Source organism: Pleurodeles waltl, chromosome 8 (assembly GCF_031143425.1).
Source record: "Pleurodeles waltl isolate 20211129_DDA chromosome 8, aPleWal1.hap1.20221129, whole genome shotgun sequence".
NCBI lineage: Eukaryota > Metazoa > Chordata > Amphibia > Caudata > Salamandridae > Pleurodeles > Pleurodeles waltl.
The window spans coordinates 1,522,966,669-1,522,989,609 of record NC_090447.1 but is presented as its reverse complement, the minus strand read 5'-3'; the positions used below and the strand labels follow the sequence as shown (position 1 = coordinate 1,522,989,609).

The window sequence follows — 22,941 nt, the reverse complement described above, 5'->3', positions numbered from 1 at the left end:
GGAATCACTGCACTAGGGTTTCAGTCAGTTTGTCACATGCAGGCACCAGTCAGATAGGTTGGTAATTTGTTAGCACATTAGGGTCTAAGGATGAATTTTACAATATTGGATTAAACCACTTTTGGGGTAGACATCCTGAACGTAGGGAGGAATTACACAAGATTGTTGTGAGAAAGTGAATTAATAGTTGAAGTATATGGTCATCCCCTTCAAGTAATAATGTCACTATTGCTTTCTAGCTCCAGTTAGGTCTCAATAATTTAAACCTGAGCTCAACCCTTGGTAGCAGTAGCACAGAACAGACAGGCTTAACTTGGGAGAAACGTGTAAAGGATTTCTCAATAGCAAACACTTAAAAGGTAGAAAACACAACACAATAAAATTCCACACTAATTTATGAAAATAGAAAATGTAGGAAGCCAGAGATATGCTTTATCAAATTTGTGATATTTCTAGTGCCAAAAAACACAATGTGCCAACCATGGGTATCTGGTCGCACTAGATCGGGCCAGAGCTCAAAGTTAAGGCCGACTGATAGATCACAGGTTGGATATAGGTACAAGGTGCATCCCAGGTGGATGGTTTACTTTCTGATCTATTCATTTTATTAGGAAACGTCCTCATCAACAAACGCGTCAGCTGGTTGGGGTGCAGGCTGGATCCTAAGAGAGGTTAATCAATGGCTGCTGGCTGAAGCATTGGTTCTCGGTGGAAGCCTCATCTCCTGCAGGAAGTTTAAAGCTCTTGACGTCAAAGGTGGGAAAACTCCATGTGGGTAAAATATGAAGTTTGCGCCCAGAAAAGCCTCACTTTTGGGGTGCCGCTCGATGCTGGTGAAGTCCTATACATTTGGACTTTTCTTGAAGACAGCATTTTTTCAGCAGGGCAAGCCATCAAGTTGATTCTGACCGGTAGTTCGATGTCGGAGACTGTGGCTTAGTTGCTGTTCGGTGGTAGCATCTGATTCTTATGAAGAAAAGTTCAGGAAAAGTTTCTAAGTGACCAGCGTTGCAATTTTGGAGAGAAAAAGAGTACACTCTAACACCAACCAAGAGTCCAGGACCTTTTGAGCACTACTTCGGATTTAGGATTCAACTTCCCAGTGCCACCAGCAGGATCCAGAGCAAATCCAGTTGGAACTGGTCAGCTGGGCTCAGTACAGATTTGGGCTTTATGTAGCTTTTGTGTTCGTAGAGCCAAACTGGAGGCTAGCCAACGATACCTTTGAGTCCACAGTTCTCTCTTGGATATAAGCAGAGAGCAGGTTCAGCACTTGGGGTTTCTCTCCACAGAATAAACCACAGGTGCAGTCCTTCTCATCTTCCACCGGTCCAAAGGTGTTCTGAAGATCGTACTGGGGGTGCCAGTTTTATTCCCAGTGCCAGCCTGTGGGTGGAGGAAATTATTGGCCACTACATAATCAATGGGATAAAAGTTCCCATAGGTGCATCTACCAACTTTTGCAACACCTCTTGTGGATTTTACTATAAACTATTCCACTGTGCCCCTCAGTACGTAAAAGTAATATGGCAGAACATTTCTTCCTTTGTGCAGAGCTTCCTGGGCCCACCCAGAGGTGTGGTTACTATAATGGGCAAACCCTCCCTTATGGTCACTCTAAACCAGTTCTGAGGGCAGCCCCTCTCCCACCCAGACTGGCGCCCAGTTAGCTAATAAGGCAATGAAAGATTTAGCCTAGTTGTGAGTTTCATCTGCTTGTGACAGAATAGGCTCCTTTTGAACTTTAATTAAGTTCTTGGGCAAAACCCAGATGGCCATCATGTGAGTATAACTTTCTCCCCAGACCTTTTGTCCATTGTCTGGGAGCAACACGCATCTTAGGAGAGCCATTAATAGTCAGAAGACACTCAACACTGGCTGAAAAAAACATTTGGCTTAGGCAGGAAAATGGCAATTTTTTAAAAGTGGCATTTCTAAAATAGTAATCTAAAATCCGACAACCATTAGATTGGATTTAAATTACTTTTAATTTGAGTCCTTGTATCATAGTTCTAGTTATTCCCAAACTGAAGTTATGCAAGAGAAGGTGTTATACTGTAATCTAGTGAACATTACTTTGGAGGTTTGTCACTGCCAGGACATGTGAAACTTAAGTACACATGTCCTACTTTTACATACAGTGCACCCTGATGTATTGGCATGTATTGCATACCTTAAGGATGAGTTATACCTATTCAATAAAAAGGTTTAGGCTTGATAGGTCAAAATTGCAGTTTGAAATCTGCACACAGGCTGCAGGGGCAGGCCTGAATACCTGCTTTGCCTTGTCACTTTAGTGGTGCACAACTGGTGCTGCTGGACACTGGTAACATTTAACTTGCAGGCCCTAATTACACTGGTACCATACACTAGAGACTTATAAGTAAGTTTTATGTGCCCATTATGATTTATAACCGATTGGACAAGATTTTTGAGATTGTGCACATATCCTAGGGCCTGGGTAGCAGGATCCTAGTGTAGAGAGCCCAAAAACCAACAGCATCAGTTCTGAAAGTTTGGGGTGATCATGCACAAAGAGGGTTTTTCTTACAGTCGTTAGCGGTGGTATCATCATCTTCAAGCTTTTCTTACGTTGTTGAAACGGTCTGAGATCTGTCGGAGGTGGTCATGGAAGTAAAAACTCAATCTATTTTCTCCTCAGTCACAAGAACGAAGGTAGACCAGATTACCCTGACAACTGGTTTAACCTTCTGAATATACCCATTGGGATGGTAAGAAAATGTTCCCACTAAGTTGACAACATAAGCGTAAACACCTTGGGAGCTACAGGGCAATAAACATACCGTTGTGTAAGGGTCACTCCAGGATGAATTGCTGTGCCAGGGACTATTGTGGCCTTCCGTGTCAGACATGATGCAATGTGAGTGGGCTAGCTTCCTCTGTGATTGAGACCTATAGCTCTGACAATTTGTGAATTCTACAATGTCTATGTCAGGTATTAGATGATATTTGTGGAACCCATTGTGTGTACAAACGTGTGTACCATAAATCCATCTTGTAGGCCAAGGAGAGCAAGCTCAGCAAATGAAATAATAGTCTCTGCTATGTCCATTGCATCCACTAGACACAATGCTCCAGTCCCACTCCACTGACAATCATTACAGCAACTTAATTTGCCAAAGCACCTATTTTTGCTTCAACATCAAGTGCATTAACAGCTGCCTCTTTGGAGCAGCCAAAATTCACAAAAGATATCACCAAAAAGGTAACAGACATAGGGGCTCATTCTGAGCCCGGCGGGCGGCGGGAGCCGCCCGCCTGGAGGGAGCCGCCAAATGACCGCACCGCGGTCAAAAGACCGCGGCAGCCATTCAGACATTTCCTCTGGGCCGGCGGGCGCTCTCCAAAAGAGCGCCCGCCGGGCCAGAGGAAATGCCCCTGCAACGAGGACGCCGGCTCAGAATTGAGCCGGCGTAGTTGCAGGGGTGCGACGGGTGCAGTTTGCACCCGTCGCGTATTTCAGTGTCTGCATTGCAGACACTGAAATACACAGTGGGGCCCTCTTACGGGGGCCCCTGCAGTGCCCATGCCATTGGCATGGGCACTGCTGGGGCCCCCAGGGGCCCCGCGGCACCCCCTACCGCCATCCTGTTCCTGGCGGGCGAACCGCCAGGAACAGGATGGCGGTAGGGGGTGTCAGAATCCCCCATGGCGGCGCAGCAAGCTGCGCCGCCATGGGGGATTCCAAGGGCAGCGGAAAACCGGCGGGAGACCGCCGGTTTTCCTTGTCTGACCGCGGCCGAACCGCCGCGGTCAGAATGCCCTGCGGGGCACCGCCTGTCTGTCGGCGGTGCTCCCGCCGACCCTGGCCCCGGCGGTCTGAGACCGCCGGGGTCAGAATGACCCCCATAGTTTGTAATAAATACCCATTTTGCTGAATTCTAGCAATGTTCCAGAAACCAGGAAACAAATCATGTAAAAAAATAACAGAACTGGCTCCCAGTATCAGAAAAGGAACTTCAGGGGCACAGCAGATCAAGTATTGCAAACTGCTACCATGGAAATGCGTGCAACAGGTCCACCTGTGGGTCAATCTTCAATTTAATATTATGAGAGCATAAACCTGCTCCACTCAGATTGTTGCTGGGAGTGGAGCGTCATGACTGTTATCCCTTTTTTCCTGGGCATTCTCTCTCTTAGAGTTACACATGCTAATCTATCAATCGAAGGAGAGCATGTGTGATTAATAGAATGCACATTTAGTTTATTGCTATTTATGCTGCAATGTGATCATCAAGATTGCTTGAATATATTTGTAGTATTTAAACTAAAAGCTGGCTTCTTTTTAAATTATTGTTAAAGAATGGGAATGGCATCATGGCACAGTCTGTTAAATGTTTATTCTGAAAGTTTTCAACAACTACTGAATGAACGTATAAAAGCTAGAAACAGCTTGTGAAGAGAAGAGGCCATCTTCACCCCAGGTGACAGCTGAGCAAGTGGAGCACAATCTCACGCCCCACACTAACTGAAGGCTACTGGGAAAGACAATTGGAGTTTTCCGGCTGTGCTTATCACGCACAGTTGCCCATGTGGAACGATCGTTACCTGAAACACATCTCACTCAAGGCTGGGGTGTATAGCAAATGAGTTCTGCCCATTTAGTCCACCTAGATTTTTTGGCTTTTGACTACCCATTTTGTTTTACTTTTTACTACAAGTAAGCCTCAGTACCGAGTCTCACACATGGCAAATTCATGGTAATTTAAATGACTGTGCATACCGCCAGTGTCTACCTTTAAGATAAGTCGCTTCTGTGTAGCTAGTGTCAAAATCACTTGGCTAGTTACATGTGAAGATGTGTATATGTGTGTGGGCTGGGTGTGTGACACTACCGTCATGCGCACACAGGTAACCTGTCGTAGAAGAGACTCTGCAAGGATTGGTACTGACCTGGCGTAGGCCTTTTAATACAAGTAGGCATTCATAATGTAGGTCTATGGTGCTTACTGGAAAATCTGTAGTGCTTTCACTGTGTTATACATATAGGCAAAATCAGCCCTTAAGTACAATTTCACTCCATATAGGCCTACAAACTACACAAGGTATCAAACTGAGGTAAAACATGCACACCAAGTTTGAAGTTTCAGTTCACAATAACACACATCCACATTTAATAGGACTTCTGGACTTTCTCAGTACCAGTTTATGATCAGTTTCCAGACCTTTTCTATATGCCGTCCCCGAACTGGGGCAAGTTAGTAAAAGCAGAGGGAAGAAAGGCCTCTCCAGCGACTGACCAAGGGAAAGGAAGAGGTAGAGAGGAAATCTGCAGCTGATAATTAACTTGTCACTGTGCACAGACTGACAAGAACAGAGGGGATGGCCAGATCTCTGGAGTCAAGACAGAAGGGGTTTGCCTTTGATGTTTTGGTGGGAAGGAACCAGGCAGTGATGGCAACTAAAGGCAGAGCTGAGGCCCTCACAGGAGTTCTTATCAGAGAATTCTTAAAGTCGACATTTTGGGTTGTCCCACAATGATGTGCAGGAGGGTTGGGACAGGGATGGAGGGATGATGTGGCTTCATGGGATTGGCCAGGGTTGACTGGCCCTTAAAACTTTCCACCGCCACCTAGAAACTCCTGCAGAAGGGAAAGACAGTTGTGAAGACCTTGGGAGGCAACAAGGGTAGAAAGGATGCCAAGCTAAAGAGAAGCCACCTAATGCCCTGCAAAGATGGACTAGGAACTTTGACTCCCACTGACCTGCAGGACCAGGATGGGTCTCTCCAGACACAGTGCCGCTGGCCCCTTGATACTGCAGGAGGACCAGTTGGGGAAAGGCCCTAGACTCTACTACCCCACAGAAATGCCCTGCAAGACAGCCAGGAGACTCTGCTAGCTGGGGCATGCAGGCAAAAGGGTGTTCTGCTGGCTGTGGAAGCGCTGCACAAGATGCGTCCTCCAGCAGGTGATGAGCACAAGGAGCCAAGCAAAAGAGAAGGCTGGTGCAGGGAGACAGAAACCTTAGCTCCTCACGAAAAGCGCACATTTAGAGGCCAGGACGACTGAAAAGGATGCTCTTGATAGTTCAGTTCATCACCAGGAGCAAAACAAAATCCTGGTCGAGTAAATTGGTCCTACAGGGCAGAGTACAGCTCGGTCCTCCAGTTGCCGAGTAGAGTGAAGTACATGGAGCTTTGCTGCCATTCAAGAAATTACCACTGGGGTGGCCCAGGGCCCGGGGGTTGACACAGCTTTATATATTAAATTCTTGGGTAAGGCAGCATGTGTAGGCCCCCTGCAGGCTGACATATGGCCTCAAGGTCCCCATCCCCCAGGACCGGGCACAGCATCTTGGGGACTCCATCACTCAGGACATACGAGGAGAAGCCATCCAGAGGCCAGCTGAGTTGCCGCCCCCCCATGCCCATGTCTGAGGAGGTCAGGTCCAACATTCTCACACTACTTTCCTCATGCTCTTCGTGGGCCGGGATGTTGAAAAGCTTCTTCTGTGGGTCGGAGCCAAGAAGAGAATGGTCCAGCCCAGTGGGGGCAGACAGACGCTTTGCCAGCTCCTGCATGGTGCCAGGAGAGAGATGATGTGTGCAAAGGCAAGGCAGCGGGGCCTTGAGACTCTCCCCACAACGCCCATCGAACCCAGGACAGTTGTGGGTGTCCCAGGTGGGGGCGGGATGCCCAGTGAAAAATACAAAAAGAAAAACAGACATGCAACACAAGGCCACATAGACAAAAAACAAAGGGGGTCATTACAACCCTGGCGGACGGTGTTAAAGCGGCGGTAAGACCGCCAACAGGCTGGCGGTCTTTTTTTCAGTATCATGACCATGGCGGTTACCACCATGCTCATCCACCGCTTCACTGTTCCGCCCGCCGGGGCGGAGACGACCGCTGGGCTGGAGACCTGGGTCTCCAGCCCGGCGGCCGTCACAATACCGCCGCTGGTATTTCGACCCGGCTTACCGCTGTGGATTTCCAGCGGTAGGAACCGCCATGAAATCCATGGCGGTAAACCCTATCAGTGCCAGGGAATTCCTTCCCTGGCACTGATAGGGGTCTCCCCCACCCCGACTCCCTCCCCTACACCCCCCACCACCCCCCAAAGGTGTCAGGGCCCCCCTCCCCACCCCGACCCCCAACATGACAACACTCATACACACACGACACGCACGCAGGCACCACCAACACACATACACGCACACACACCAACATACATGTCTACATCCACAGTCAGACACGCACACCCATATACAGACATACACGCACACATCCATACATACAGGCACTCATTCCCAACACACACAACACACCTGCAAGCATACACGCACTCACACCCCCCTCTACATACTGACGCACACCCCCATGCACCCACACAACACCCCCCACCCCCTCCCCTAACGGACGATCGACTTACCTTGTCCGTCGATCCTCCGGGAGGGGACGGGAGCCATGGGGGCTGCTCCGCCGACACCACACCGCCAACAGAACACCGCAGCGCCGAACCACAGGACGTGATTCGGTAGGCGGTGTTCTGTTGGTGTGGCGGTGGAGGTGGAGCAACCTCCACTTCCCCGCCGCCCGCCAGAATGGCTGTTGGCGGCTCTCCGTCGTAAAAAGGACGGAGAGCAGCCAAGAGTCATAATACGCCGAGCGGCAAACCGCCACTACTGGCGGTCTTCCACACGGCGGTCTTGTTGAAAGACCGCCAAGGTTGTAATGACCCCTAAAGCTGCTCGTATAATATTTATGGATTTGGGTCTGGGCCACCCAATAAAGCCCGCCGAAGGGATATTGTGCATATTTTTGTTTTCTTGTGGTACCCCCGGAAACACAGAGGCATAACAAATGTGTGCCTGGTGTGTCTGGGGGCTGCAAGGAACACAGCAATCCCCAGGAGATGTTTACAAAAACTTGCCATAAGTCACCCAAGGAGCTAAAGGCATGAACCTGGGAGAGGTTTAATTTGGATCTAAAGTGCTATGAGCCAGAGCTGTATGCTTGAGCTTGAAAGTGCAGGGACCCTTTGAAGTTGGCCCTGCAATTGCATTTTGTGCTCTGTAGAATGTGAAGAATGACTCAGACTCAAATTTGGTTGTCAATGAAAATGCTTTATTGAAAATATGGTCATTGAAGAGATAACGTTTACCATTATAATGAATGCTTATTATTAAAAGTACAGTTTCCATTGATTTAAATGATGGTGTCCTGTGATGGTGACGTCTGGCTGATTCTTTTAATGCGGTGACATGATGAGAGCTCTGGTTGCACAACAGTTCTTTGAGATCTCTGTAGACCACCCCCTTCCTTGATCATAGAGAACCTGGTACTGGAACAACAAGTGGGTCAGTGGCTCCCACGTTTATACAGTCAAAGCAGATAGAGTATGTGGTTCACTGTCTGCACTTCAAGAAACCATTTGGTGTGGTTCTAACCCTGACACAGCCTTAGCATAGATCGATGCTCTTCACTGGAAAGTAGTCTCCAGCATGGAACACTCATAATAGAGGTATAAAGAGGAATGAGCTTTCTGTGCCCGGATGTTGTCAGTCTCAGTGAAAAGTGATCCAGGGAAAGTAAAAAGGCTGGCCTCACATAAGGGGCCCTTTTCACCTAGAACAACAGAGTCTGCAGTCCCATTCTTCATCTCCACCATCTACCAAATGACAGTGCTACAAGAAGACTAATCAGCAGGTCCTCCCAGTGAAGAATAAAAAAAAAAAAAAACCTTGTGTCCTCGCTTGCTACTCCAGCATCTAGGTATCCTCCCCTCAGCTTCAGGGATGTCAGCAATATATGTTCAATGTCTTGGAAAGCAAACTCACTTTCATCGTGTGCCCAAGGCCAGGCCAAAGGCATTCATAGTGGATCCCAGGATCCCACACACCTATATTACTGGGGTTTACTCGGAAATTAAATACATGTACCGAAGAGGCCACACTTACAAACATGCACAACATACACTTGGTATGTTAATGCTTAAATCTGTACTTTACACAAATGCACCAGTAGGCCTCTACTCCAGTGACACAGATAAAGAGGTTGGGTCACAACCACTGAATAGCAAAACTGCCACCCCAGCTCTATAGTCTAGACAAATGACAGTAGTCCACTGCCAGTGAAATTATGAGATGCTTAGAGGGAGCACCCATCCAGGTCACAGGACAGGTCCAGGGCATTTTTCATGTCAAGGGGTAGGTGTAGTCCTCTGCACTCTAGATGAGAGTGAAACCACTGCTAAAATAAAAAACCAGATCGCGAATAATATCACTAGGGGACATAGGGAATGGGACACATCTGTACACCCTGCAAGGGACATTACCATCCCAATCATCCCCTAAGACTTTCCTAGAAAAACAAAGAAAATGCTAGCCTGGAAGAGTTCTTCCTTAAAAACAAGTTAACATCAACCCTGAGCACCATTTCGGCAAACTCATCATCAACACCAACTTTCAACTCGACAATAGCTCAATTTGTAATCATTTTTGTACAACTATACCAACTCAAACACCTGGCGGTAATAGTAATACCATGGAGCCTACAGAGTGATCATACTCTGCTAAGTTTTATTTTTCAGCTTGACATAAAACACATAGCTTGTGTACCATATCCCAATGCAGAATTGGAACTTGTGAATCAAATTGAGGATATGTTATGGAATGGTTCACATAGAGCATCTGTCATTCTTCATGTCTCAATATCTTCAAATCGATCAAGCAACAGTGGAGGCGTTTGTGAGGAGTAAAACACCTCTTCAGATCTGGCACATTTTTTTAGAACCTAGGAGGAACCTATAGGAAAAGTTGTGCCATGGCTATCACGTCAAATTTCCGCCAACAATCTTAATAAGGAAAAACAGAAAATCAACACTGATTGATGATGATGATGAGGCCAAAAAAAACGACATTGGAGCTCCATCATACCTTAAGGCAAAATTATATTACAACCATCAATAACATTACAACAGGGTACAAAAAGCTAATTCAAACTAATAAAAATCAATGTGAAAAGCAGCAATGGTATCTCTTTATCCAGGAAGCAGTTGTAAGCAATGCTAGGTCACTCTGGTTACTGGTTGCAAATGGACAGGGAATGAGCAAAATAATATGAGCTCAACTATAGCAGCTTAAAAATGGGCAGCATATTGTCAAACATATCTCTACAATGATAGCCATGGCCATAGTGCAGACACTGAACATCAAAGACCTGAGGACCCACATTCAATCATCCTGGCAGGCAGTTTACACTCAATAAAGTACAGTATGCTTTCCAGAGATGTGGCAAAACAACCTTGGTCATACCTCTAAAAAAAAAATGGTGAGATCTCAGAACCAAGCTCATACAGAACAATACGTTTAATTGATGTAGATGAAAAATCAAGCACAAACATTTGGGATTACGTAAATTAATTGACAGAAGAAAAAGCGTTTTAAACCTAATGGAACGACTAAAGGAATTATACCAGTTGCAATGAGCCACAATAATACAGAACCAAAAAGCCTAGACACAGGTTTCAAGATTGATATCAACTGATCAGCATTACATCGACTTAAGAGCAGTGTGTGGAATAAAATGCGTGACTTCCTCCAATCAACAGCCATTGCTGCATTAGAAAAAAATCAAGGCAATGCATCAACCGAAGAGACGCAAATGCACACCTCTTCTATGCCATTAAAAGGCAGTATAGTATATGAAGCCACTATTATGGTACACAGTAGCACTCTCCCCATCAGAAAAGCATCTGACGACGGGACACCTTCTTATGTAATTGGCATGTGCATGTACGGATACTGTTCAGAATCCAGAATTCCCTTCATGTTACTATGTAGAATTTGACATGCTGCGCAATATGGCTGCCAAGAAAAAACTTTTGTGAGGAACATTAAACCACCAATGCTGTAAAGTTTGTTTAAGGTATCAGAGAAGTCAGCTTTCAAACAAGCCATTTCCTGGCCAAGCCTTGCCATCTCCTCAGAGAAAATCTGAAAGCCAAAAAAATTTGTTTAAAGCCTTAAAACAACAACATGGTTCATCCTCTTCATGTACGCATCCTTTAGCCATGCACATCACTTGGGTGAATCAAACTAAGATTGATGAACTACACAAAATGTGACCTGTAGCAGTGCTCAAACACAAGACACACTAATACCTGTATGATCTATCCAATTTCAGATCCTCTTTTTTGTACAGAAGTCTATACATTCAGAAAAAAACTCTCTATATGTGTCCTTTCTTGTGCACATCATCTTTGAGAGAACAAACCAAAATAGAGCTTACTAACCTAACCTGCAGTACATATGGAAGGACACACGATGATTTTGCGCATCCTATAAACATGATTTAGATAATATGCACCCTTTACTTTGTAGAACACCATCAAGACATCTTAGAGAGTAAATGATTTCATAATTGCTCAGTTACTAGATTTTTGTTTCATGAAATACCAAGGGTCGAAAATGTAACTATATAAAATAAACAGTGGACCCTAATTTTGGAGAATACTGTAATGAAAAAAGCAACACTAGAATGTTAAGCACTCCAATGGACACAATGGAGTGCTCCTGGCTTCTAATGGCTGGTATGAGTCCCGGGGCCCCAACATTCCATTGTTTGCAGCTCACAGCAACAGCTGTGAACAAAGGTCTCACGGATCCCCAGGGATATCAACCCCACTGGGGTCCGTGACGGCTTTGTTTTACAAATTAATTAGAACATTCTGCCCTGATGGGGCGGAATGTTCTAATAGCTTTATAGCTTGCTGTATCTGGGCTATACCGGCAATTAAAGGCGCACTCTATTGTTAAAGGCCCGAGCCAAGCTGGAGGTGGCCTTTAATGCCCGGTATAGCCCACTTTGGCGGGCTGTAAAGCTATATAAAATCCTGCTTTATCATGGAAAATTCCTATTTAAGAATTCATGTGTGATGCTTGTTGAAACATTACACTTACGTAGGTGTGTCAAATGTATTCACGTCTGAGCTGAATCTTGGTGTAAAGGATTGCTGTGTGAATCGGGCATGCTTGAATAGGCTAATTGGGAGATGGATTGTGCGCTGCTGAGTGTTCTAAGTGTGTGAGTATTCCATCAGGTGGATTAAGAGAAGGGCTAATCTGTATTAAACTCTAGCTCCTTTTAGGTTTTTTTTTGTATATGTGGAACTTTGTACCTATACTTGTAGACAGTTTAATAAACTTACTGATACAACCTTGTTGTACATGTGGATCATGAATCCTACAGTCCTCCTTGTTAAGTGCTGACCTTTGTGTGCTTTGTGTGAGAAGAGCCTCTTCAAACACTTAAAAGCAGAGTGCGCTTGACAGGTAAGCCTCTTCCATGCATTCCTGCTCACTGATCTATGGGAACAAAGGTATTCATCATGATGGTGTTTTAATAATACAGTTTTGTGGAAAAAGAAAATTACATGTTACCTGTATTTTTCATGGACAGGGTGCTTTAAAAAGGGATTGTTAAATGGGAACTCGTCAAGCAGGTTTTCATCAGACATACAGTCCCTTTAGCAGTGTTCACTTACCCCTTGTATGCAAAAATGCAATTAACTCACCTTCCTACTCACCCAAGTACTTGTAAAGTCATTATAAGTCTGAGATGAGTCCATCTACTCAGATTAAAGGCGTTTTGCTTTCCAACCTACTCAAATCAGTTTTTAAACATCTTACCGTAGTCATTTGGGAGGTGGAAATAAAAAGGAGCATTTGCCATGCACGTTTCTGTTTTTTCAGTGTCACAATGGACATTTTGCAGACCCTTTATCAATGAACAAAACTTTCCCCTTTATAAGGCTAAGAATGAACGTGTATGGCAAAGACTGCTGCTTGACCTGGATAATTCCGTTCCCGTGGTTTGAGGTGTGCTCCGGAGCAATGGACCCATCTGCAAGCTTCTTGAGATCCTCTGCTGGACCCAGCTACACATAGAGCAGTTGAGTTGTTTGTGTCCCCAGCATGAGACATCTGCCTGTTGAGATCTTCAGGACTGTGTGTTGAGTGTGCTAGAGCTCCAGGGGCTAGTGTGAGGGGAAGCCTAGAGGGCAAAGAGCAGATTAGACCATCGCTGGCAGCTGAAACACACAGATATCAATGAGCTCATCAGAAGAAAGGAGGGGTGTATATGATTAGTTTCACTCAAAAATGGAGGCTAACAATGGTGTATGGCAGCTGTGAGAAAATCCTCCCTTCATGGTTGATTCTGTCACTAGGTAAGCTGGAGGAAATCCAAGTATAAATTAATCTAAAATGATTTTAAAATAAATGGCCCTCAGTTCTGTTCAATAATGACACAGCCAGATTAGCCACTGTTTGAGGAAAGATTCATCCTTGTTATAACCACTTCAGAAAATTTGCCAAATCTAGGTCAGAAAGCAGGAACACCAAAATGTAATCCTACTTGAATCTTGTTTGAATGTGTATTCTCTTTTAAGTTTCTCAATGTGTTCTCAATACAAATGTCTTGTGTATAATAACATTTTATTCTTTTGCAAAACTATTGGTGTCCATGCTCTTGTCAGGGGCAACTGAAATGCATGTTTATAAAGCAGCAGAACACAATGTTCCTTCACGTGCCTCAGTTACATCTGATCATGATATCATTATCACATCCTCCTACCCAGTAAATAACCATGCAACAAATCTGTAGTTTTCAGTATCTTTTTAGCATCTTCTCTTTAAACTAGGACCTACACTCCGCTTCCAAGGCGAAGGCATGTACTAAGTACAAACTATACAGGACAAGGATCTTGTTATGCATCTGAGGCTGCTTTAAGTATTACTGACAACTCCCCACGCTCCTTGAGATGGGCTCTTCGATTTTATTACACTAACTACATCTGAAGGCAACACAAACAAATATTTAGGGGAGAGATGGTCTTTTTGCAATTTTGTAAATGACAGATCTTGAGAGAAACTATTGTAAAAATGCAGTGATGCAATAAACAGCAACAAGCACGTTCAGGAAGGGTGAATGGAAGGAATCACTCATTTTAAAAACATTTCCAGGAACAGATCTGTCCCATTGTCTCAGATTTCTTTGTCCCAGCTATCTTTGCTCACTGTGTGCCTACGGCCCTGAAGTGGCCATGCAAACAAGAGACTGCAAAGAAATTGACTGGTTTCCAGATCCAATTAAAAGTTTCTGTTAATTTAATAATGTCTCCAAAATTGATTTATGCTCACAAATATGTATGTAGCACCTTGAAGTAAAAAGCTCAATTTCAAGCATTCTTAAAATATAGAGGTGTATTTTATGTTATATATTTGATTTCGCTCGACTGCAGAATGTGGTGGTAAAACAGCAGTTTAGAAATAATTGTAATTTCCTTTAGCTTGTGATCCCAGTGTTTGGGCCGTACTGTAATCTAGTATATGGGAGGATACTGGAATCTGGTAAAGTGGCCACCATCTGCTGTATCTTTCCGGTATTGCAGATTCTGCATCTTTCGGATTGTTCAGTTTTTCTCTACACATTTAGTAAATCATGTAGTAGAATGTTAACTAAATTATTATATGTATTTATAAAGCACACGTATCACCAAAAAAGTATAATAGCGCTGGGAACCCTAAATACCAGAGGGAAAGTCCGGCTGCACTGACTGTCCAAGAAAGGGCAGAGGAAATTACTGAGGAAAAAGTCAGGTTTTCAAGGCTTCCCTGAAGCGTAAATGGTTTGTTGAGAGTCTGAGGGCAGCAGGAAGCGGATTCTATAGTTGGGCTGCTTTCACTGAAAATGCCGTCCTTATTGTCTGTTTTTCTTGAAATTGGTTTTGTAACTAAGGTTGAATGAGGAGGATCTAAGATATCCCCTAGGTGAATATTTTTTAAACCGGTTTTGCAATGGAATAGGTCCAGCACCTTGAAGAGTTTTAAAAACAATACATAAGGACTTACAGAATATCCTCTGTTTGACTGGTAGCCAATGTAGTTCCTTCAAGGCATCCGGGCCGGTTTAAAGCCAGTTTGGCCGCGGCGGCTTGAACACCATATAATCCGCGTATTAGGAAGTCTAGGGTACCTAAGAGGAGATAACTGCAATAGTCAAACCTACTCAAGATCACTCTGTGCACAATCAGTGTTTTAGCATGAGAAGGCAGCATGTGTAGATGTTTTCGCAGGCCTCAGTTTGTTGTCAACAATCACTCCCAAATAGTGAACAAGGTTAGATGAAAGACGCTCATCCTTTACTGGTAATGGGCAGAACTTTGTATGGTATGTTATGAGTAACCCATGATTTCTGGATTTCATTTTGTCTTTTTATAACCACATATAACTGTTTATGCCTCTACTTTAATCAGTATGAGGTTTCTGTACTTTTCACTATATGTTAAGTTCCACCCAATTGTATAGTTTCCTTTTGCTTGCTCTGTTGCTTAAATGGTTATTCAGCTTTTCTGCGTGTATTCCTGATTCATGTACTCGGTGTCTTTATAACAGTTTTGAAATGTAACTTGGATGGCCACATGCAATGATGAAATCAACAATTAGTTTTATCGCCATTTAAGTCACTGCTGTTGCAAGTACCTCTGTAGATGAAGGATAGTTTCCTGTAGCCATGCAATGTTCCTCAATGCCCAAGCCTCCATCTACTCAGCATCAGGTATAACTTTTCAATTGAATTCTTGTTAAAATGCAAAATATTTAGAGGATTTTCCGATTTCCCTAGTAGGGACTGTCTAATGCCATAAGAGAAGACTTTTTTTACTTGAAGGTCTTGGCACATTCACAACATCCATGCGGTTACACACTAATGTGAGTCCTCTTGTGTATTATTAGTGACATCTTTATAAAAAAAATATTTTGCGAAATTCAGAATATTTACATGATTTCAGTCTACGGTGACTGTCACCCTATGTAGTGAAAGACTTTTCACATGAAGGGCCAGATTACAAGTTGCTTGTAATGCAACCCCCTGTTTACGCATTAGTCCGAATTACAAGTTTGAAAGTATTTAATGCATCCGATATTTATCGGATGCATTGAATAACTCAACCTTTGTTAAATTTCAGCAGGTCAAACCTACCGAAACTTAACATGGGGAAACGTACTGTATTTACGATATAATGCAGATTTTGGTGTGTTAAACACCAAAATCCGCCCGCATGGTATTCCCCATAAACTTGTAAAGGTGTTATTTATTACACTTGATAAATAACGTACAGCGTGGTATAATTATTTGTAAGGGGAGATAAATAACGCAGCAACTCGTAATCACGCCCTTAGTACAATCCTATGATTTCTTTCCTTTATCTCTTCTCAGGTGGAGTGACACATGATCCTTTTCCTTGAAAGCGTTGTCACATTAAGTAAACGTACAGGATTTCTCTGTGGAAAATTCTCTCATTTGTCACTGGATTCTCACATGTACTCAAGATGTGTGGCTTCTCAGGTGATGCAACAGATTACCTTTTTGTCTGAAAGCTTTAGAACATTCAGAACATTTATATGGTTTCTCACCACTGTGAACTCTCTGATGTATTATCAGCTGTGCCTTTGTACTGAAAGCCTTCTCACAGTCAGAACATTTATATAGTTTCTCACCACTGTGAACTCTCTGATGTATTATCAGCGGTGCCTTTGTACTGATAGTCTTCTCACATTCGGAACATTTATATGGTTTCTCACCTGTGTGAGTTCTCTGGTGACTGGATAGTCCACTTATTCCCTTAAAAGCTTTTTGACATTCCGAACATTTATATGGTTTCTCGCCGGTATGATTTCTTTGATGTATTATTAGCTGGCCCTTTCCAGTGAAACACTTGTCACACTCAGAACATTTATATGGTTTCTCGCCGGTATGATTTCTTTGATGTATTATTAGCTGGCCCTTTCCAGTGAAACACTTGTCACACTCAGAACATTTATATGGTGTCTCACCAGTGTGATTTCTTTGATGTATTATTAGGTGGCCCTTTCTGATGAAACATTTGTCACACTCAGAACATTTATGTGGTTTCTCGCCAGCGTGTGTTCTCTGATGTCTTATCAGAACTGAATTGTGACGGAAAGCCCTATTACATTCAGAACATCTATATGGTTTTTCCCCAGTGTGAATTCTCTCATGTGATGATAACTCACTCTTTTCCTTGAAAGTCTTGTCACACTCAGAACATTTATGTGGTTTCTCGCCAACGTGTGTTCTCTGATGTCTTATCTGATGTGTTTTTTGACGGAAAGCCTTATTACATTCAGAACATCTATATGGTTTTTCCCCAGTGTGAATTCTCTCATGTGATGATAAACCATCCTTTTCCTTGAAAGTCTTGTCACACTCAGAACATTTGTAGGTTTTCTCGCCAGTGTGTGATCTCTGATGTCCTATCAGATGTATTTTTTGACGGAAAGCCTTATTACATTCAGAACATCTATATAGTTTTTCCCCAGTGTGAATTCTCTCATGTGATGATAAATCTTTCTTTTCCTTGAAAGTCTTGTCACACTCAGAACATTTATATGGTTTGTCTCTTGTGTGATTTCTGTGATGTAGTACTAGGTCACCCTTTTGATTGAAAGTCTTGTCACATTCAGAACATTCACATGGTATCTTACCAGTATTAGTTTGCTGATGTATAATCAGCGGTCCCTTTGGAAAGCACACCTGGTCATACCCAGTGCATGTATATGGTCTTGGTTCAGCGTAGCCAGACTTTTGTCCAATGAGCAAACCATTTTTGATAAAACCTTTACATTTGAGGCATTGAAATGTTTCTTCTTCCGTATGGTTTTGTTTGCCTACCATCAACTGGCTTTTTCTAATAAAAGGCTTGGTAAACATTGTAGATTTATTGTGTCTTAATAAGCAGTGATGTCCTTGATTTTTTTTCCATATGTGTATTTATATAGAAATCTGTCACATTTAGGGCATTTGTGTACCTCCTCCATTATGCATACACTATGTTTAAATAATTACATTCTTGTAATTGCAGAGATACTGAGTAAACGCATGTAGCTTCTCCTGTGTCTGTCCAGGTTAGTACTTTCTTGTTAGCTAAATGTTACTTACACATATAAATGAAAAATAACGTCTCTACAAAGTAAATTCTTAGCACTAATATTAGAACTGCAAAGTAAGTGTCTTTGCCTTCACAAATTAGGTATATCCTTTCTACTGATAGTCCCACTGTGTATAGGTGCTCAGCTAAGTTAATAGCTTGGAGGTATCACTTCTCCATTCTAGCTGTCTCTTATTTCCTTTCTCGTCAGTATAAAGTCAATATTAAAGCATTAGTTGGCATTTTTAAAGCACATTTAGTGCTCAGTTATGATCTCTTTTCTTTATGGCACATGTGATTTATTATAAGAAAGCCATTTCTCATATTCTGTACTCTTCTCATATTCAGAGTTTATTTACAGGGCAACGCTCTGTGCTAGCCTCTACTGAGGGGATATTATTAGAGTTCATTGGACTGTTAATATATTGTCATATTCATGAGATATTCCTTACTCCTTTGTTGTGATGTAATATGTCACATTCATCAGACACACATCATTCCATTGGTGTCTGCTATCAATTCTGCACAGAAAAAAAGTGGTTTGTGCAAACAGCGCACATCAGTAACAGCTGTAGAGCTTCGCAAAGTTTCCGACAACTGTTTAGTAGTTTTCAGAGGGTTAATGTCGCAAAAGTTGAATTGCAATTCTTGGTGTGAGCGATATTCCCTTGACCATTGCTTGTATTCTGAATTTCTTTCACTTACAGGAGAAAACAAAAATAAGTATTAGCATTTTATAAGCCACAAAATACAAATATCAGCATTAAAAAAACAATCAATTTGTTTGTTTTGCTATATGGAAATGAAGTTAGAACAGCCAGGAACGCAACTGGAAGTGATAGTCACAGCCCATTAGCTTAGAAATAATATAAACATAATCTAGTGACCACAGTATTTTATTCATATATGAACAAAAATATTTGCAACCCTGTAATGAGGTCCAGAGCACACTGTTAATCAGCCACTAACAATGTTCACAACAAAAATTATAATTGACACCGAGATATCTGTAATCCAATTACCAAACACACATGAAGAAACATAGGTAAAATTGGTTAACATGACTCTGCTGACAACATGGATCAATACAAAAACCTGGATGTGTAATACAATGATTACAGCATGAACTGACACTGACATAAAGACATCTATCATTAAATGGTGATTTCCACAGCATGTATTGGGATAAGTGAGAATGCTTCTATGACATTTATTTATTTATTCATTCGGTTATTTGAGGAGCACAGCAATACCAATTATCATTTACTGGTGCTAAGAGAGAGGAAGCTGCAGCCAGGGGTTAAGGTTTTATTGAACAAATTGCCAAGGTTTTAGAAGCTTTGTGCAAACAAGGTTATCAGGCATCAATCAGAAATATAAAAAGAAGAGAATTCCAAAGTTTAGCAACAGTGACTGAAAGGCACACTGGCTTTTCAGGGATGTGCAATGGGAAGACTGAAGAGGAACAAAGAATTCAGGTCAGAGAGTACAATCAAACCAACTCCTTGATGAATGTTTCAGTGTATATTTTTGCAACAGATCGAAGGTCCCATAGGCACAGTTTAAAACTCAAACAGTGATACTTGTGATCTACTTACAGCGTGGATATGCCAAAAACAAACATACCGGGGCTGTGGTCAACCAACTTGGCAGAGCGGATGTAACCTGCTCGAGCTCTACTGCATTCTCTCAACATAAGCAAAGTAATGGAGTCTCTCACCGCAAATATGCCCGCTAATGCTTATTGCTGATGTCGGAGCAGTGGGAAACTCTGAAGGATGCTAAAACAATAATGATTGTAACAGCTCCGGGCCAGCCCTTTTAGAAACGCTGGTGACCTACATTGCCGCAGAGTAATGGCTGCGACGTGAGTGAACCCGCTGCTGTGACCGTGAACACGAACGTGGCTGACGACCTGCACTGTGCTCTGGCTGACATTAAACTCACTCCCATTGACGAAGGCAAGTGGCAAACTCCTTTTTTAGGGAAAAGCTTTACCAAGGAAATTTTTACACCAAACTGCAGCACTCTTTCTTTATTGACTACTTTAATATGGCACCCATGCAGGATGGCACCCTCATGGTGGCACAGACTGGTCCACATTGTAATAATACCCCAGCAGCGATGGCGAAACTCTCCCTCCCTGCCATGGCACAGTGAAACACCACCTAGAAACCTACATCGAAGCAGCATTGGAAACAACATGAACACTCCTTAGGTCACTCTAGCGCTTGCAGTTCTGTCCCTATGTACCTCTGAGAGCCTAATGAGACTAGTGGCAACCGGTTACGTGCACTCTGTTTTTTTACTCACCACCACCAAACTCCATGAAGGAAATGATGAAATCTATATAGTAGGCTTTACCAAATTGTAGTAAAGCAGTAGGTGCCAGCTTCCTCCTCGTAAAAGAGCTCCTCCATTTAATCAGACCACACAGACTTGACGAAATTGACTGTGAAACAGGCTCGAAGCCTCTAGCTCTATAGAGCCTCACAAAGGCGGTGAACCAGCAGCCATATGGACAGAATAATTCACTATCACTACTCTCTGCCTAATGAGTGATAAGGAAATAATGCAGGGACCGTGACCCACCACGTGACCCCTCATGCTCTATTGGGGGCTGCCATTGAGAGTTCCTGCTCACTACCCATAGTCTCAAATCCGTAACTGCGCGCTACATGCCTCCGAAAAAGCCACAAACTAACAGTGTTGTTATTTTTAATCAACCGAAGCAAGAGACTTGAGCTATACTGCAGCCAAAGTGAGCAAAATGGCATTAGCTAAGGAAGATCTTCTTTCCACCCTTCAAGAATTTAAAAGAGAATTCAGAGAAGAACTCAAAGCAGACCTCATCACCTCTTTGGAAATCTTTCGATCCGACCTCAACTCTAAACTCACTATCCTACAACAAGATGTAAACTCTATTGGAACCCGTGCACTTGACCATGAAGGTAAATGCAAGACTCTTGAACAACGAATGGATCGCCTAGAGGGCTGTTCAGACCAACTTAAGGAACACCGCCAAGCTGCAATACTGAAATGTGAAGACATGGAAAAATCGCTCACAGCAAGATAACATTCGCCTACGAAATCTGGAGGAGGGAGAGGACAGTCCAGACCTAGAGGTATTCATTGTAGGCCTATTCTCAGAAACTCTGGAAAAGAGCAGCACTAAGATTAAACTTGATCGTGTCCACTGATATAGGGTGAAGGGCAACGACCCAGCGATGTCCTGGCAAAGCTACACTCTTTCAAAGTGAAGGACGCAATTTTGCAACCTACGAGAAAAATAGAAGAAATATCCATCTAAGGCATGACATGTTCCATGATATTGCTCCAGCTACTTTAGCCCGACAGCTGCAGTTCCCACCTATCGCTGACAAACTATGCCAGGGCCACATCACGTACACATGGACTTATTATTATGGCCGAGCCTTTGAGTACCAAAACAAAACACATCATTCATGAACATAGCAGACGCCACAGCATTGCTTGGGGTGACAATCTCTGAACTGGACACACTCTGAGGACAATTCGGAAGGACCATCCATGAGCCCCAAGATTGGGGCAGAACGGAGACAATGGCTTTCACAACAACGTCCCAGACGACAAGGGATACGCTGGGCCCCAGGTTGATATGGTCACCCATGTTTCTTTTTTACTTTATCAGGAGAAAGATTTTCAGAAAAAACGAACATTTGAATACAGATTTGAACTAAACTGAAGCCTGTTCATACATGTACGGCAGGCCCCTATCTGGGAGTATAATCCTTGTCTGTGTACAACCTGCCACTCTTTCACTGAAAGACTACACAATGAACATTGAAACCCCAGAGACCTACCTGTCTGACTTGATCTTCTTTAAATTCTCATTACCTTAATATTGGATTTATATAGCAAGAATGCTTATGTGGTTTACGACCTAGGAGCTCGCACTTATGTGACTTATCCCAACACTACACAACTGTTGGGGAACCAGGATTCCTAAATGTTATTGTTTTGTTGTTTACAACCTTTTACTCCATGAGTGGGACTGTATTGGTGTGTTTTGGGGGCGAAGGGTTTCCCTCCTCTTTCATTCACCAAATACGATAAGAAGGGAATAATAATTATGGTGAAAGGAGAATGAATGGGCAGGACATGCACAATAGCCTCAGTTTGTACCCCCTATTCAGCACAAACTACCTTTCTTCACTCATTCCTCACTCTTTTGGGGGTTTGCAGAGGGGGAAATCATACTAATGGGAGACACTATTCTTATTTGGGATCCAGCACTAGATAGCACCCATCCACATGCTCTATAGCGGGAAGCTTCACTAAAGCCCCAAAGCAGGACCTCCAATCAATAGGCTTGCTAGATGCTTGGAGGACAACACACTCTACCACGCAAGACTATACTTTTTTCCCTCACACGTCCACTTACATATTCAAGACTCGGTTACACATTTATAAGTCAATCATTGCAACACTATTCTGGCGACCAATTTCCCCACAATTGCACTATCAGATCAGACCCTTGTAGAGCTCACACTAGACTGGACAACCCTCAAACCTAAGCTCCACTGGTGGTTGTAGGGAGCTGGGTTCTGTTTGCAGTACCCCACTGTTAGAAATTGTGTTTCTGGTTGGCTAGGGTATACACCTAAGCCAGGCAAAACCCACCATTCTAGTCAGGGTGAGGGAGATACACACTCAGATAACCGTGTGTGCCAGGTCCCTTAGCACTGCATATGCCAGGTGTTAGTCACCCCTAAGGCAGGGTGCATCCAGACATATGTGAGGGCCTATAAGCATGAACAGATATGCCCCTGCTATGTCTCAGTTGATTCAGAGACATAGTAAGTGTACAGGGAAGCCATTATTAATGCAAGTGATGGACACTGGTCATTACGGGTTCCCCAGCTACATGATGGCTCCTCTGAATCCTGGGATGTTTGGTATCAAACATCTCAGAATAATAAACCC

At 43.2% G+C, this 22,941-nt stretch overlaps 1 pseudogene; it reads right to left on the bottom strand.

The window, feature by feature from the left end:
• Positions 1 to 22,941, bottom strand: part of LOC138248891 (zinc finger protein 585A-like) — a 201,214-nt pseudogene that overhangs the window by 143,980 nt on the left and 34,293 nt on the right.